A 13,322-nucleotide genomic window follows, 5' to 3' on the forward strand; every position below is an offset into this window, starting at 1 on the left:
GAATTCGTGGAGGTCAGAATTATCTAGGAAGTCAAAGGCTTCGCTATAGTAAACAGGTTAAAGTGGAACTTCCAGGCAGATTAAAACTGTGTGCCGGACCGAGACTCAAACTCGGGACCTTTGCCTTTCGCGGGCAAGTGCTCTACCACCTGAGCTACCCAAGCACGATTCATGCCCCGTCCTTACAGCTTTACTTCTCTCAGTACCTCGTCTCCTACCTTCCAAACTTTACAGAAGCTCTCCTGTGAGCCTTGCAGAACTAGCATTCCTGAAAGAAAGGATATTGTGGAGACATGGCTTAGCCACAGCCTGGGGGATGTTTCCAGAATGAGATTTTCACTCTGCAGCGGAGTGTGCGCTGATATGAAACTTCGAGTTCGAGTTCAAGTCTCGGTCTGGCACACAGTTTTAATGTGCCATGAAGTTTCATATCAGCGCACACTCCGCTGCAGAGTGAAAGTCTCATTCAGGTTAAAGTGCATTTAGATTGTAGTAGCCATGCAGAGATTAAGAGACTTGTACACGATGGACCACTTTTCGGGCTGAAGACGATAACAGCAACAATTTAGAGAAGGCGGCAGGCGAGTTTATATAATTGACACAATACCAGATGAAAAGTATCCGGATACCACCATATAAGGTGGAATCGACCAATAGCCGTCACGATAAGTAGACCCGCCAGTATAAAAGGAGACGGAGAATACTGCGTTGGCAATAGAGAAGAAGTAACAGCAGAATTTGGCGGTCTGGAGAGGTCAGTGGCTTCGAGCGTGGACTCGTCATTGGATGCCACCTGATTAACAAAACCATCTGGGACATTTCAGTCTATCTGAAGTTGTTCTAGTCGACTGCTGGTGATGTGATTGTGAAGTGGAAATGGCGAGGAACAATTGTAGCTAAACCAAGACCTTTCAAACCTCATGTACTGACGGGCAGCGACCGTCGAACACTGCGGAAGGTGGTTGTAAAAAATGCATGAAATAAGGGGAAGGAATCACTCGTGAATTCTGAAGTGCTACCACCAATCCAGTTAACATAACGACTGTGTGTAGGGAATTGAATAGGACGGAGCATAATGGTCGAGAAGCTAATAATGAGCCACACATTTATGTACTCACCACTAAGAGACGCTTGAGGTGGTGTAAGGAGCAACGCCATTGGACAATGGATAACTCGAAGCAAGTGGTTTGGAGTGATGAATCACGCTATACCCTGTGGCATACTGAGGAAGGGTTTGGGTTTGGCGAATGCCTGGAGAATGTTACCTGCTATCATGTGTAGCGCTGTAATGTCGTGAGTCAATACGCGATAACTTCATTGCAGTAAGCGGCTTTGCAGAACAACCCGTAGCGTTGGAGCCGTTTACTGTGAAGGAGACAACCAGTTGTCTCTTAGCAATGACTCATTCGCACCTGTTGCTAAGCTAGCCGTGGGAATCGGTATCTGTGTCACTTGAAGCGAGTGAATATTCAAATCCCTAATAATCTAAATAAATTATATTAAATATTATTTAATATTGTTTAAAGTCGATACACTGCCTTTTGTTATTCAAGAGGATATGGTTTAAAAAATTTCATCCTTTCATATGTCATAGTTTCGGAGTTAGAGGAAATTACCTAAAACACCCCAGACCGACACTTACACTAATAAACCCAGGAATAATAACAGTTTGTGTCTTAGTATCATTTGAAATCATTTCTGGAGTTCACAAAATGTCAGGTCAGTTTATTTCGATTTTCAAATTAAAAAGGTTAACTACTTTTCATTTTCGTGATATAAATCCAGGAAATTTTATTATTTAATTAATATCTATTTTTGTTGTTGTTGTCGAATGAATGATAATGAGTGAGAGTGTGTAAGTGGGACATACGTAGAAATTCAATATTGTATATTATACCACATTACGGAACTGAGTGGTGGGAAAGTTGTGTTTTTCAGTCACTGCTGATGATGTATGTCTAAGAGTACTTACTTTTATAAGAAGGCAGCCAGAATAGCCGTTTGCAGAGTAATTGTTTTCTAAATAAATTCCCAGATTAGTTTCCCTTTCCTTTGGTGCTGTTAAACATTATATTACTATTTGCATATTGAAATGGCGTGAATGCAGCTGGGAATAGTGATTGGCGTAGGTCAGTTTTGGTGCGAGAATGGTCTAGAACGATTGTTCTGACTGGCTGGTCATTTTGATCAACCAATCAGAGTTTAGCGGTTCCCGCGCACTTCCAAATAGTTATAGGCTGTAGAAGAAACAGCATTGAGGAGTCTCTGGGTAGCTATTGAACGGGTAGGTCATGTTGAACGTGTCCATCTGCGTAATGTGAAAAATGAAGAAGTTATTGGAATTTCGCGTCCAGTTTGTGTTTCCGTGGAAACAGTTGCATTTACGGATAGTTTTGTGAAGTCTGGAACTTCTAGAATTATTTTTTTGGGAGGATAAACGCTTGTGAACTTCCGGCCTTTGTAAAAATTCCGCGTGGCATGTTTCGTATCCGTATATGGAATATTTGGCGAGCAATTTCTTTAATAGAAATCCACTGGAAAGGGCTGAATGTGAAACTCAGATATAGTAGCGGAGTATTGACTGTGAAATCGCGTAATTCTTCGGGTTGGACTTAAGTACATTTCTGGCTGCCTTGCATGTGTCAGGGGTTGCATGACCTGTGAACTGAGGACAGTGATGTTGTTCGCTAATTACATGTGGGCTGATGGCAGGTATTTCTTTTTTTAATTGAAATGGAATAAAAGATTCGTTTCAGAATTTTGACATTTACTGAGAGAACCAAGAAACCACTTTCCACCCGAAAAGTATTATAAGAATTTACAGGATAGCTTACTACCAGAGTTTATGCGGACTTCGCAACGTAAGTATTGACGGCATTTTCTTCAAAGCTGCTATTACGTCGTCAGCGCAGTACATCCGTATGCAGAGAAACGGGTTGCTGATCTACCGCCGTACTGAGGTAGGTGGAACTTTTGCAGTGAACAGTATGACGAATGAGCAGACTTCTATAACCCGCCCCGTCGCAGTGCCAACTGTGAGGTATAGTGGGGGTTGTGTCACGGTGTGGGGATGTTTTTCATAGTTACATTGTGGTCTCCATAATGCGCTTAAAAACCGTTAAATGCAAAAAGATATGAACAAACGTTGCAGCATTGTGTGCTGCGTATAGTAGAGGAACAGTTCGAAGACGATGGTTGCAGCAGCATGACAATGCACGCTGTCGTAAAGCATCATCTGTGAGGCAATGTTTTGTGGACAATAACATTCCTGAAATTGACTGGCTTACCCAGAGTACCGACCTGAACCCAGAGGAACGCTTTTGGTACGAATTAGTACGTCGACTTCGCTCCACACTCCAGCGTCCCACATCACTACCTTCTTTGGTTTCGACTGTTGAGCAAGAATGTGCCGCCATTCCTCCACAGACGTTGAGACACCTCAGTTAACTACCTCAGCAGAGTAGAAGCCGTCATATACACTGAGGTGTCTAAAGTCATGGAATAGCGATATGCACCTATACAGGTGACGGTATTATCACGTACACAAGGTATGAAAGAACAGGGCGTTGGTGGAACTTTCATTTTCACTCAGGTGTTTCATGTGAAAAGGTTTCCGACCTGATTATGGTCACACAACGGGAATTAGCAGACCTTGAAAGTATGGTAGTTGGAGCTAGATGCATCGGACATTCCATTCCAGAAATCGCAAAAAAGCACTCCGTCATCAGGCCACATGTGGCCCACAGGGACCATCCGACCGCCGTGTCATCCTCAGCTGAGGATGCAGATAGGAGGGGCGTGTGGTCAGCGTACCACTCTCCCGGTCGTTATGATGGTTTTCTTTGACCAGAGTAGCTCCTCAGTTGGCATCACGAGGCTGAGTGCACCCCGAAAAATGCCAACAGCGCATCCAAGTGCCGGCCACGCCCGACAGTGCCTAACTTCGGTAACGTGATGGGAACCGGTGTATCCACTGCGGTAAGGCCGTTGCCTCGAAAATCGTAAGAAAATGCAATATTTCGAGATCCGCAGTATCAAGAATGTGCTACCAATACCAAATTTCAGGCATTACCTCTTACCACGGACAACCCAGTGGCCGAAGGTCTTCACTTAACGGCTGAGAGCAGCGGCGTTTGCGATGAGATGTCAGTGCTAACAGACAAGTAACACTGCGTGACATGACAACAGAAATCAATATGGGACATACGACGAACGTATCCGTTAGGATAGAGCGGTGAAGTTTGGAGTCAATGCGCTATGACAGCAGACATCCGAGGCGACTTCCTTTGCTAACAGCACGACATCACTTGCAGTGTCTGTGCTCGTGACCATATCGGTTGGACCCGAGACGACTGGAAAACTGTGGTCTGGTCAGATGAATCCCGATTTCAGTTGGTAAGAGCTGACGGTACAAGTTCGCGAGTGGCGCAGATCCCACGAAGCCATGGAACCAAGTTGTGAACAAGGCACTGCGCAAGCTGGTGGTGGCTACATATTAGTGTGGGCTGTGTTTATATCGAATAGACTGGGTCCTCTAGTCCAACTGAAACGATCATTGACTGGAAATGGTTATGTTTGGCTACCTGGAGACGATTTGCAGCCATTCACGGACTTCATGTTCCCAACCAACGACGGAATTTTTATGGATGACAATACGCCATGTTAGAACATTCTGGATAATTCGAGCGAATGATTTGGCCACCCAGATCGCCTGACATGAATCCCATCGAATATTTATGGGACGTAATAGAGAGACCAGTTCGTGCACAAAATCCTGCACTGGCAACACTTTCGAAATTATAGACAGCTCAATATTTCTGCAGGTAACGTTGAACCACTTATGGAGTCCATGTCAAGCCGAGTTGCTGCAGTATGCCGGCTAAAGGAGGTCCGATATGATATTAAGAGGTATGCTGTGACATTTGTCACCTCAGGGTAAGGCCTAGGGTCGACACGACCACATTAAGGTCCATTGTTTGGAGTACTGATGCTTTTGATCACGTAGTGTACGTGTAGGTTGGGAGTAGGCGATCGACGAAAGAGAAAGCACGATCTGCAGGGACTGAACCAGGTGTGAAAAGGCGAACAGGAGGAAGAGTCAATGCGCAGAATTAACGGAGAACTGCAGTATTGTATGGGAGCGTGTTGGTTCAAATGGCTCTGAGCACCATGCGACTTAACTTCTGAGGTCATCAGTCCCCTAGAACTTAGAACTAATTAAACCTAACTAACCTAAGGACATCACACACATCCATGCCAGAGGCAGGGTTCGAACCTGCGACCGTAGCGGTCACGCGGGCTCAGACTGAAGCGCCTAGAACCGCACGGCCACACCGGCCGGCCTGGGAGCGTGTGAGAGATAAACATTGTGTTATTAGTGTTCCTGTTGACTATAATAAGAAAGTGAAGAACGAAAAACAGTTTGTGGAGAGATTCCGATGTGATATTTTAATTCCGTGATTGGTAATGTATGTGTACCGCTGGGTACCTCCTAACATTGCTCCAGTTGAGCGACAGCGACTGTCGGGCGGCCGGTACGGCAACAGCGCAGACGAGCGGCGAGCGGCGTGTGGCGCCAGGCAGATGCGTGAGTCAGCGCCCCACTCACATTCCATTATTACCGCCCAATAACCGACTGACGCGGGACGGCTGAGCATTACCGCCTAGTCCTATTCTCAGAGGCTCCATTTCTGCCGACTGCCTTTGTCACAGGGTGCGACATAATTAATTAAGAAAAATGACTCGGATGAAAGCATACGTTGTTGTTCAGTCCAATGACTAGTTTATTGCAGTTCATCAAGGTAGTCCATCCTGTGCCAGCTTCTTCACCTCAGCGTAACTGCTGCAACCTACATGCCTTTTAACGTGCTTACTACATTCTAGCCTTAGCATCCTTTACAGTTTTTATCCTCCTTCCATGACCAAACTGACGAGTCCTTCTGTTAGTCAAATTACGCCATAAATTTCTTTTTTCTCCAGTTCGATTCAAAAACTTTAATTTATATTCGATGTTAAGATATTTATTATTACTGTTATTTTTAGAACCGCTTTTCTTGCTATTGCGATTCTGCGTACTACGTCTTCTCTGCTTTAGCTGTCGTCAGTTGTATTGAGGCCCAAATAGCATACCTGATCACCTACTGTTAGTGTGGCATTTTCTAATTTAATTTTATCAGCATCACCTCCAGACAAATGTAGTAACACGCAAGGAAATATTGACCTTACGACTTATCTTAGCGGACAGACTGAAGAAAGTTAACGTACATTTATAGCATTTGTAGATTTAAAGTAAGTTTCTGACAATGTTGACTGGAATACAGTCTCTGAAATTTTCAAGGTAGCGGTGATAAAATGCAGGACGCCGAAAGTTACACAGAAACGAGATTGCGGTTATAAGAGTCAAAGGACGTGAAAGGGATGCTGTTGTTGAGAAGGGACTGAGACAGGGCTGTGGCCTATCCCCTATGTTGTTCAAGCTACAGAGATGAGCAAGCAGTAAAGGAAATCATGGACATATTTCAAAAAAGAATTAAAGTTCAGAGAGAAAAAATAAAACTTTTGCAGTTTACTGATGACACTGTAATTCTGTTCGACAGCAAATGATATGGAAGAGCAGCTGAACGGAACATATAGCTTCTCGAAAAGAGGTCATAGGAGAAACATCAGCAACAGTGACACAAGGTTATGGAATGTAGTTAAATTATAATTTCAGATAACATTATTGGGAACAGCGATCTGCCAGTAACGTAAAATTAGTAAAAAACAGACTTCATCGCACTGTCATTTATTAAAAACATGCCTTGTTCCGGCCTCTAGGAATAGGCCATCTTCAGATAATGCACAATCGCACAATCCGATTGACGATTATGACGCTTGGAACAGCTGTGGAACACCTTGAGACCGAAGCGTCTCTAGTAGTGGGTCATCTTCAGATAATGCACCATCCGGCTGACGACTGGGGTCATCACAGCTGTTCCAAGCGTCATAATCGTCACCCAGATTGTGAGATTGTGCATTATCTGAAGATGGCCTACTCCTAGTCGTACTTTTAATAAATGACTGGGCGATTAAGACTATTTTTTACTAATTTTACCTCACTGGCAGATTTCTGTTCCCGATAATGTTATCTGAAATTATAATTTAACTACATTCCATAACCTTATGTCACTGTTATTGATGTTTCTCCTATGACCTCTTTTCGAGACGCTATATGTTCCGTTCAGCTGCTCTTCCATATCATTTGCTGTCTGACAGAATTACAGTGTCATCGGCAAACTGCAAAAGTTTTATTTTTTCTCTCTGAACTTTAATTCTTTTTCGAAATGTGTCCATGATTTCCTTTACTGCTTGCTCATTTCTGTACCTCGATCAACATAGGGGATAGGCTACAAACCTGTCTCAGTGCCTTCATAACAACAGCTTCCCTTTCACGTCCTTTGACTCTTATAACCACAGTCTCGTTTCTGTATAACTTTCGGCGTCCTGTATTTAATCTCCGCTACCTTGAACTTCCAGTCAACATTGTCAGAAACTTACTTTAAATCTACCTTAGCTTTCCTCAGTCTGTCCGCTAATATAAGTCGTAAGGTCAGTATTTCCTTGCATGTTACTACATTTGCCTGGAGCCCAAACTGATCCTCCCCGTAGTCAGCTTGTATCCTTACCAGTTTTCCTTTTCTTCTGAAAAAAAGTTCATATCAGTAGTATTTTATAAACCACGATGTATTAAACTGATAGTTCGGTAAGCTCCTACCTTTTTGGATTACGAATAACTACATTCTTCTTAAATTCTGAAGGTATGTCGCTGTCTCATATTTTTTCATACGTGGATGAATAATTGCATCATGTCTCTCCCAAGGATCTCTGCAATTCCGAGGGAATGTAGTTTATTCCAGGGGTCTTGCTTCGACTTACGTCTTTCAGAGTTGTTGTCACAGTATCATATCTCCCACCTTATCTTCGTTCACTTCCTCTTACGATAATGGGGGCAAAAAGGAGCCGTTTGTTAGATCATTGTGAATGTGGGCTTACGGGATGCCACCGACTTTATTCGTTGTTATCATCATTACGTTTTACTCGTTACACGCAAGAAGCTATCCACGATGTGATGTGTACAGAAATGAACGTTATCGAGAGGTGGAATGTAAATAATATCATACGTACAGGGCGGACAGGACAGATACACTGCGAAGCCGTTGCAGTTGCATCACTTGAACCTTATAGGAACTAAAAGTGTGCAGACATGCATTTCATGTACGGTAGGGCTGGCGGCAATGTATCGTGGAGCTGCATATCCATACCGGCAAATATACCCTGACTAAAGACACGTGGAACGTGGTACATATACAAGTATCCCTCAACCTCTCCGAGAACAGAGGAGCTTCACACGTGGCAGGGGAGAAGGAAAGCCTGCTCGAGTTCTCTCGAATTTGAGAAGAAACAGTCCCCAGCTCTCCATGACTTTCGACTCTACAAGAGAGACTGCACTGTACCACGCTAATATTTGGAGAATTTTACACTGCAGTTCACTGTACCTGTGCCAGATTCAATTAGTTCAATGCGCCAATGGAAGTGACTTTTGTCCAAGAGAGGTTTTATGTCAGTGCATGTAACAACAGGTTGCAGTCAATCATCAGTTTACAAGTAACATTTTGTTTACAGACGAATCTGGGTTCACACACGATGGTATTTTCAATTTCCGTAACACATGTTTTTGGAGTGTAGTACCAGCAACATCGCATGCTGCACATGAGTGACATCAGCAACGATTCTCATCGAATATGTGGTTAGGACAGTCTTGTTGGGTCATACATTCTTACTAGAAAAGTTAATGAATGGCGAGATCTTCCAGGATTGCTTGAGGTTGCTACCCTTGCTTAACGTTGTACATAATGTGCACATTTTGTTGCTGACGTATGGCGGCATCTAACACGTCAGTATGATTCAAGATAGATACGTGACGCAGGACCTTTACCTTAAACTCCAAGATCAAATGATCTCAGTCCTCTGATTTTTTCTACCTGTAGTCATCTCACAAGCGAAGTGTACAGCACTTCCTTTGGTACAATTTGAGCAGCGCATTAAACAGTCTTTTAAAAGTTCGTAACATGATTCGGTGGTGTTTGAAAGAATTCGTTACTCACAGCAGAGACGAGTACCGTATTGCATCTAAATGTAGCGACGACCAGTGGAACACCTACTTTTCCATGTACGACTGTACAATACTCTTCTACCGAGGGCACTATTTCACTATGAAGTCAATGGTGGCTCGTAACCACGAATTCTCATTTACATCGAAAACACATCGTTTGCGGACCCATATTTAGTGCCGGGAAGTTTAAAAATATTTTAATTCGCAAACACGGGAAAAATGTCACGAGGAACTACAAATCCGAGCATGACGATAAAATGGAATGTTGTTGCTCCTATGATCGTATACTTTTATACATGTCAGTTTTCGCTTTTGGTTACCATTCACAATGTATATGTGCTTTTACGAGGTAGACGTAACATGCTGTGGGTATAAGTATTTACAGGGCTGCAGGGCAGGGTCAAGTAAGTATAAATAGGAGCAAAACAAGAGGAGCAGATGATACGCATAAAAAAATTACGCTAAATCTCCTGTAACAAACTTTACATACATTGAAGGCGGGACCTATTTACAGCAATGAACACTCTGGAGGGAGGTTAGAGTTTAACTTCCCGTCGACAGTGTACCATTACGAGTATTTGACCACCTAGGGCCGGTAATGAACACAGCTTCATTTGCTTCTTCACTGGGTGCGAGTCGGCGGGACGATGGTGTCATGCGGTCAGGAGCAGAGACAAGGAGTGACTGGCCGGAGATTATATAAGATGTCGTTTCTTGAATAAACATTATTCTACATCATTCTCTGTTGTCTGCATCAATTACAGACGTTAGAGTAGAGCCCTTGTTATTAAATCATTCATTTAACTTTTATTTTGTATTTCTGTATATTTTATTAACTCGCAATTCTAGCTTACAGCAGGATCACAGCTACAGGTTATTATTTGCGGCGAATTAGCTGTGGGGCATGAAAGCAGACGTGTGCATCTCAACCCTACGACTACACTGAGCTATTCTTTTCAAACAGAGCCATGCGTAACCAGAGTATCTAAAATATGAATAACGACAGGTAAAGACGCATCATTCTCTGTCGTCTACATCAATTGCAGGCGTTAGAATACAACCCTTGTTATTAAATTATTTATTTAATTTTTATTTTTTATTTCTGTGTATTTTATTAACTCACATTTCGAGCCAATGCATAGACTGCTTGACCGTAGTATCACAGTTACAGGCTATTATATGCAGCCAATTAGCTGTGGGGCATGAAAGTTTACGTGCGTGGTTCGACCCTACCACTACATCGAGCTATTCTTTCTAAATAGTACCGTGCATAGCCCAAGTACCAAAAGCACGAGTAACCACAGGTAAAGGCGCAGCTGATTTGCTCTTATGGGATGCTATTTAGAAGAACAGTTCAGCAGCATGAACCAGTTAGGTATCATCGCATTAGAAGTGAACATTCTGGGTAATACACTGGATTCTGAACTGGGAGAACTACAGATCAAGACTCCATCCTTTCGTCGATGGTTAAGTGTTCTGTACTGTCATCCAGCAATATTAGCTGAGAGGTGTGATATTTCCTTTGCGAACGCTACCTTAGATTCCGTTTTAAGATATTACTAATGACAATGATGTTGGTGGGACCTAAAGTTAACCTTTTTTTCCTTCGCAGTTGTTGAAGAAAAACGAACTCTTATGGACATAAAAAGAAATAATTATTCACATTACTCTCATACTACCTGTTGCTGCATTTATGAGTGAATAACATTGTTTCACAAATATTGCAATAAAAATGTAAGTAACCATTTACTAACAGTTCCTCCTTCTTACATTCGGGAGGACGACGGTTCAATCCCGCTTCAGGCCATCCTGATTTAGGTTTTCCGTGATTTCCCTAAATCGCTCCAGGCAAATGCCGGGATGGTTCCTTTCAAAGGGCACGGCCGACTTCCTTCCCCGTCCTTCCCTAATCCGATGAGACCGATGACCTCGCTGTCTGGTCTCCTTCCCCGAAACAACCAACCTCCTTGTTACCAAATTCTGAGAAAGTTTCCTTGTCGTCCGAATCATAAATAAAAAAATAACATCGTTTTATTAGGAGTGTAAAGACTCGCTGCTGTGTGATATTAATCTTTATTTCTTCCCTTCCACTTCAGATCTGTTGTGGCTAAATTGTCATTATTGAGTGACATATACACAGAAGAGGCAAAGAAACTGGTACACCTGCCTAATATCGTGTAGGGCCCCCTCGAGCCCGCAGAAGTGACGCAGCACGACTTGGCAGGGACTCGACTAACGTCTGAAGTAGTTCTGGAGGGAAATGACACCATGAATCTTGCTGGGCTGTCCATAAATCCGTAAGAGTACGAGGAGGTGGATATGTCTTCTAAACAGCACGTTGCAAGGCATCCCAGATATGCTCACCAATGTTCATGTCTGGGGAGTTGGTGGCCAGTGGAAGTGTTTAAACTCAGAGGAGTTTTCCTGGAGCCACTCTGTAGCAATTCTGGACGTGTGGTGTGTTGCATTGTCCTGCTGAAATTGCCAAGTCTGTCGGAATGCACAACGGAGATTAATGGATGCAGGTGATCAGACAGAATGCTGAAGTACTTGTCCCCTGTCAGAGTCGTATTTAGACGTATCATGGGTCCCATATCACTCCAACTGCACACACTCCACATCATTACAGAGCCTGCACCAGCTTGAACAGTCCCCTGCTGACATACTGGGCCCATAGATTCATGCGATTGTCTTCTTACCCGTACACGTCTATCCTCTCGATGCAATTTGAAACGAGACCCCTCCGACCAGGCAACACGTTTCCAGCCATCAACAGTACAATGTCGGTGTTGATGGGCCGAGGCGAGGCTTAAAGCTTCGTGTCGTGGAGTCATCAAGGGTATACGGGTGCGCCTTCGGCTCCGAAAGTCCACATCGATGATGTTTCGTTGAAGGCTTCGCTAGGTGACGCTTCTGTGGGTTGCACTTCTGTCGCGTTCAACGATTCTCTTCAGACGCCGTTGGTGCCATTCTTGCAGGACCTTTTTCCGTCGGTAGCGATGTCGGAGATTTGATGTTTTAACAGATTCCTGATATTCACGGTACACTCGTGAAATCGTAGGACGGGAAAATCCCCACTTCATATCGCTACCTCGGAGATGTAGCTGACTATAACACCACGTTCAAACTCTCTTAAATCTTGGAAACCAGCCATTGTAGCAGCAGTAACCGATCTAACAACTGCGTCAGACACTCGTTGTCTTATATACCTATCCCTGTATTTGAATATGCATTCCTATACCAGTTTCTTTGGCGCTTCAGTGTGTATCGTCTAGATGGACTTGCGAACAGGTAACATCGTTGGCAGTTCCATTTTATGTGTCGTTCTGTATTTGCGAAATCAATGTGTTAATTAACTCAGCGAATACAGAACGACAGTTAGAATACAGCTGCCATCGATGTTATATGTATGTCAGTTCATCTAGAGAAAATGTACCAGTACGTCACTTGATACTGGCAATTTAGCCGAAACAGATTTGTAGTGGAAGGGAAGAAATAAAAATTAGCATCACACAACAGCGAGTCTGGACACTCCTAATAAATATATCACTTGTTGACCTACTCTAGGCTGCAGGCCCTATCGAACATAAACAAATATCATTACACGCGATCGATTTCATCTTTCCTCATCTCGTTCTCACTACTGCCCTTGGAAAAATATTAAAATACTTTTAGACTATGAAGGCTCTAGCCTAACATACAGCGCTGTGATAGTGTCAAATATAAATTCCAATTCAAAGACGAGCTTCTATTACAGGTGTCGTATACACTTCTCTTACATTAGCGATCACGTGATTTATATTGGCACAAATGCAGATGACGTTTTCTGTTAACGAGTCACCACACTCGACAATAGCGCCTTCAAAGATTATATTTTTTTCCACTCTCATATGTCTCTTAGTGTTATAAACATTTTATAGAATTAGTCTGGGATTGGTATTACGATCCAATATTTCCATACAAACCTGTCTCTGCATCGGGCTTTCCTTCCCGAGGGCAGTGAGTTCACTTCGTCGTGTGATGTGACCACTGTTGCATAAAACCGAATTGTGATGTAATGGGAATATTAACAGCCACTGATGCGGAAGTACTTGTTTCAATTCCTGGTGACCTCTTTGCATTTTTGTGTCATGGAAAAGTTTGGAATTACAATCCACATAGCTTCATAAGG

This window comes from Schistocerca piceifrons, chromosome X, assembly GCF_021461385.2.
Source record: "Schistocerca piceifrons isolate TAMUIC-IGC-003096 chromosome X, iqSchPice1.1, whole genome shotgun sequence".
NCBI classification, from domain to species: domain Eukaryota; kingdom Metazoa; phylum Arthropoda; class Insecta; order Orthoptera; family Acrididae; genus Schistocerca; species Schistocerca piceifrons.